The following is a 6000-nucleotide window of genomic DNA, read 5'->3' as shown; positions in this document are numbered from 1 at the left end:
TAGCAATGCGAGTGTTGGTCTCTTCTCCCAAGTGACAAGCGATAGGACAAGAGGAAATGGCCTCAAGTTGCACCAGGGGAGGTTTAGATTGGATATTAGGAAAAATTTCTTTACCGACAGAATGGCGAAGCCCTGGCAGAGGCTGCCCAGGGCAGCGGTGCAATCCCCATCCCTGGAGGGGTTCAAAAAACATGTAGACATTGCGCTTCAGGACATGGTTGAACGGTGGGGTTGGGCTGACAGTTGAACTGGATGAGTTGAGAGACCTTTTCCAACCTTAATTGTTCTATGACTCTCCAAATCCTTCCTGAGCAGACCAAAGCAGCCAGAATGGCAGGCAAGGATCCGGCCCACCAGGCTAACTTCTAAAAGCTAGTTAGAGCTTCAGGTTTCTATTAAGATCACAGAAACAATTATTCTGTGGTTGAGCTTGCAGATGCTGAAAGTCAGATCTCCATAATGAACCAAAAGAGGGCTTAAAACCCATCCCAAAGCATGTTTCCCTTCTCCAGAAGTTGTTTTTTAAGACAGCAATAAGCAGTTCAAGTCTGTAAGAAACAGAAGAGCTGTTCTTCTAAACTTCCTGCAGTTTAACAAAACGTTACAGCTTGGGGAAATGAATTAAATATTCAACATCAGAACCTGAAACATTTATTGTGGTGAAGGAAATTGTATTTATTTTAAGAGTTCACTATTCAAGCAAGGTCTTTGCTCTATATGGCTTTATTTTTAGGCAGCCAAAGTGAGGTTTTCATTTTATTTCTTAATTGCAAATAGAGATTTTCAATTTGCTTATGTTTTGAAGGAGTCAGAGACCTTTCGAAAGGTCATTCGTGTAGGCTCCTCATTATGAGGACTGCATCTTTAGTTTCTGAACAAATGCATCAGCCATTTATAGCAGAGGTCTAGAAAAAGAATGGCCTGGAAACCTGAGTTATCTTAGGTTTAGATAAATACCTGTTTTATGGTCTTGAACAGAAATCCTTGGTCCTTCTGAAGGTTGCACGTATTCTTGTGGCCAAGCTCTCATTGCCTTGGGGCAACTGATGGAAAATACTGAAGCAGTACAGGTACGTTATTTCAGTAAAGCTTAAAAACTGTAATTTGATCAATAAAACATCCCTGCTTGTTGATTTTAAATGTGGTCCAAATGCCTTCTTATAAGCACACTGAAAGTATTGTTATTTTTTCCACAGATGCTGGCATTGATAATGCATTACAAACATCCCATAACTGTCCAAGAAGCTGGTTGTGGGCTTGAGCTAATGAGCGTCAAGGAGGTGAAGGAAGCTGAGATATGTGGGATAAAGCACCAAAGCTAAACATTCCACAGAATCATAGAATCATAGAATTATTAGGCTGGAAAAGACCTCTTAGATCATCGACTCCAACCATTCCTATCATAGAATGCTTTGGCATGGAAAGGACCTTTACAGTTCATGTAGTCCAATCCTTCTGGAGAAGCAGGGACATCTTTAACAGTATATGGGTTTGCAATTCATCGGAATAGTTTGAACTGGAGGCAAGAGATTTCAGGTGAGTCCTGAATTATCTGTTGCACCATGTGTTGTGTCTCTCTGTTGTTTTCTCATTGGAGCTGTTGGACTTTCCTAAATAAAGTTTTGGGGAGGTAAAAGCACTGGTTATGTCACCTGGTTGGCATGTCAGAGACTCTCTCATTGTAGCCTAGCATTTCCAAGATATGACGAGGGTCTAAGGTGTCTCCCAGCATCTTTTGATGGAGCATCTCCCTCCCAAACATCCTCTGGAGTGCCGACTCCAGAAACCGGTGCCAGCCCTAGACATCCCAGGTCTCCAGCGAGTTGTAAAAAGCCATGGTGGAGCTGCTGAGCAGACTGCCCTAGAGCTCATTTTCTTTCCAGGGAGAAGCTCTCCTACTCAGTCCCTTACTGGAGTTGTTCCACCATGTCTGCATAAGCACTCAGAGAAGTAGACCCTTGAAGGTTCCCCAAAGAAAATTCATTATTTATCCATTATTTACACTCCTGGCAAGCACTTTACTACCTGACTATGGCAGCGTATGTGCTCGCTCTTATTCTCCTGCTGGAGCACTCTTACGTGGGATTAATTTAGTCTTCAGTGAACCAGAAAGACATTGGCAGAATAACTGATTTGATAGCTCAGTGATTCTGTCACGCTCTTGGTATGCAGGAGACCAAAAGTTCTCTCTCTGGCCTAAAAAAGCATTACTCCTGACGGGCTAGGAGGCATTGCTGACCATTTAACTCCTACCTACAGAGCACTACAGGGAGAACTAGGTGAAAAATTAATGTGTATTTTTTTATCTATGGGGATGGAGGCAAAGACAAAAACACAGACTTAGCAAATCTGAGATGTTTTAATTCGTTTGCATTGGGAAGGAAACAGAAATGGTCTAATGAGATATAAGTTTCAGCTCAGAATTTTAAATAATACATTCTTCTCTTTTATTTGAAGGTACTTTTAATTAAAAAATGTCCTTTTAAAATGATGCTTTTGAAGGGAGTTATTTCTTTTTAATGTGCTTTACTTTTGTGCCGAGTAATTTTTGATGAATTCCTAGCAAACAAAATGTCACATTATTTACACAGCTCTTCTTGCCCAGAAAAATCATGGCTGCCCCATCCCTGGAGGTGTTCCAGGCCAGGTTGGATGGGGCTTGGAGCCCCTGAGCCAGTGGGAGGTGTCCCTGACCATGGCAGGGGGTGGCACTGGATGGGCTGTGAGGTCCCAAACCCTTCTATGATTCTTAAAGCAAGCAGCAGAGTCAGCAACACCCCAACAATTCCATCTTTTGCCACTGATTTGCATGACATGGATTCAAATGATAGATATTATTAAAACATACTACAAGCTATGACTGCATCACTCAACGGAGCAAGGAGTGGAAGGTGAGAAGGAAGAGCAGAACACAGGAAAGCATGCGGAAGGTTGGTGTCTTACGTACTTTGTGACTGAAGCCACGCCAATGGGATGCCAATTTCAGGAATTCAGCGACAAAGTCAGCAAACTTGAAAGTAACACTGCTCTTAAAAGTAACATTTTGAATCCTCAGACCCAGCTAAGGAAAGAGCAGTGTTTAATTGAAAGTATCTGGAATGCTTCAGTAAAGGCATTATAAACTGTAACATTTAGGAGCATTATTGCATAGTTAGAATATATTTTTTAAAAAGGGAAGGGGATATTTCTCCTTCTCAGAATTGAGCCATTGACCAGCTGGATTATTCCTGGTTTTGTCATCAATTATATTTATCTGTAGGGACACACCCTTCCTGTCTGAGTTGAATGAGGACTTATCCCAGTGGCTACTAGAGTTAATGGGATTCTTTCCTTGTTTTCAGTAGATCACCTAGTGGACCTGGTAAAGTGAACAGCTTGGACAAGTTGAGTTATAAATATTCTTAAGCAGACAGGCTTACGGTCTGCCAAGATTACTGCTGTACCTCAAAACTCATTTTGTAGAGGAAGACAGAAAAGGTTTTTCCAGACTGCACTTTTCTTCTGGGCATTGGAGCCACAGGAGCCCCCCGACTGAATTCTCAGACCTCACTAGGCTGTTACCTGCTCATCCGTAGTTGCTACATCTAGAAGCCGATATCCCAAATGCTGTCCATAACCAGATATCAGGACGCTCACACGCACATACGGTTAGGTTGCAGTTAGTACGGAGAGGAATAGATACACACACAAAAAAAAAAAGAAGTTAAATGATTAAATTTTTCCATGCAGCAAAAATATCTTTGATGTTAATTTCAAGAATTAAAATTGAATGACTTCAAGATGCCACTAAAGCAGTCTGGATTTTCCCCTCCATCAGCTGGCTAATATCGTTTACATTTAATAACTTTAAGACTTTCTTTGTTCAGAGTTGCCAACGTCAACAAAAAACTGCTCTGGTCTGAAATATAGATGTGACAAATACAGACAGAACTGCTACAAATTTCTCTGAAACTCAGATAGACCCAGACGTCATTAAATTCCTCACCACTCTCCTTTGAGGAGGAATGGGAAAGACATCTCCTACAGAGAAGAATCAACTATAGGTAAGATCCAGAAGTTATATCACATTGACAAAGCTCCTTCCAAGGAAAGGTAAAGGAAGAGAAACAACAAAACTCACCTGATTATGCCCCAGAAACTCATGTTACTTATGGAAAATTGCTCATGAAATCTTGTCTGTACCAGAGTAGAGACCTGTTCCTGATGATGCTTTTTTCATGTGTAGGAGCAGTTGAACTACTTCATTGAAATTAGTATCACCAAACATAAGCCGATCAATCATTTAAGCAATTGACAGCTTTAGGGGCACTGCAAGGTCACTTGCAGAGTTTCAGGAGGCATCAGGCCTCCAAAGCGTAAACAAAAAGCCCAGCAGTTTTGGAGGTGGTGTGCTGGAGGAGGTGGCTTGTGTGGCAGAAGCTGAAGGGACGTCCTGATGAGTCAGTGCTGGCTCTGATGTGCTTCTGTTACTTCCTGTTATCACACTTTGAGGTTTTTCTTTTGTTGTTTGATTTACTTCTATGGTTGCTTTCCAAATGTTTCTGGAAGTTTTAGCACCAGCCTTGAGCCCTCCATGTCTAGATGACTCAGAAAGGATAAATATATCTCCTTCCAGAGTTCCCAGGGGTTTGTTACTTATGGTTCAGTGGTGATAGACTCTGAGAAATATATGCATTTCTCTGGTGTGGTAGGAAGCCTGATTTTAACCTTATATTGTCATATAAATTCAAGAGAAATAGATGCATCTGGAAAAGCCGGCTATGGCAACCTCAGTATCATCAGGATAATGAATTAACAATAATCTCAGCTGACATCCTCTACAGAAGCCCACAGGTCCACAAACAAAGTCAAAACCACAGCAGTCACGCATCTATTGTTCTCCCCTTGCATTAAGCAAGCTCCATAAATGCATCAGAAAATGCAGCCAACTCCAAAATGCTACCAACCCACCACGACTACATGCTGGTCTTATGAATCCAGGACTACAACTCCCACAGGAAACGGGACAGGAAGATTCAGTGAAAAGGAATGGGAATAATATGTTCAAGGCCAGGTTGAACAGAGCCTTGAGCCCCCTGATCCAGTGAAAGATGTCCCTGCCCATGGCAGAGGGGTCAGACTAGATGATCTCTAAAGGTCCCTTCCAACCCAAACCATTCCATGATTCTAGTTTTGTGTGCTTTGGTTATTCCTAAGCCACTCAAAAGCCTGCTGGATATTATTGCCAGCTGCAATGAGGAGCTAAGTCTGTGCTGGTCTAACCAGGGACTGAAAGTCAAAGACATATACTAAAAGTTCAAGACATCTCTATGCATTTGGTAGAAATCAAATGCAATCATTTAAATGATGCTGAAGCTTCATTTTGAGTGCATTTTTGGTGATAGTTTTGTAAATATTTCCAGGCATTTCCTAAAACAAATGAGGGAGATCACTCAAAGTGATTTAATCTACAATATGTTTTAGATTCAGAGCATCCTGTTGATGAAGAAATTTAAAGTAGGACACTAATAACAATGTCCCTTGCTTCCCATACACAGGCCTACCCAACACTGGAGACAAAAAAGCTTTCCAAGAGGAGGTGAGGTCAGAACCAAGGAGTAATGGAATTATTCAGAACTGAGCAAGTGGAGAGGGGAGATTTAGGCTAAACATGTGGAGAAATTTCTTCACAGTGAGAGTGGTGAGGCCCTGGCACAGGTTGCCAAGGTAAGTTGTGGCTGCCCCATCCCTGGAGGTTTTTAAGGCCAGGCTGGATGGGCCTTGGGTGGCCTTGATCTAGTGGGATGTCCCTGCCCGTGGTGGGGCGTTGGAACTGGATGATCTTTAAGGTCCCTTCCAACCCAAACTATTCTATGTTTCTATGATTTCATGGTGTGACATTGGACCAAATGAGAGCGTTTCCAGGAAAAAGGCAAAATCAATTCCAGTATTTTTTTCTGCTTACCTTTTCTGTTCAGAAGCAGCACAGCTAGCTTATAGAACCTTTCCCTCACAACCATC

Source organism: Cuculus canorus, chromosome 4 (assembly GCF_017976375.1).
Source record: "Cuculus canorus isolate bCucCan1 chromosome 4, bCucCan1.pri, whole genome shotgun sequence".
Lineage (NCBI taxonomy): Eukaryota > Metazoa > Chordata > Aves > Cuculiformes > Cuculidae > Cuculus > Cuculus canorus.
This window is presented reverse-complemented; position numbering follows the sequence as displayed.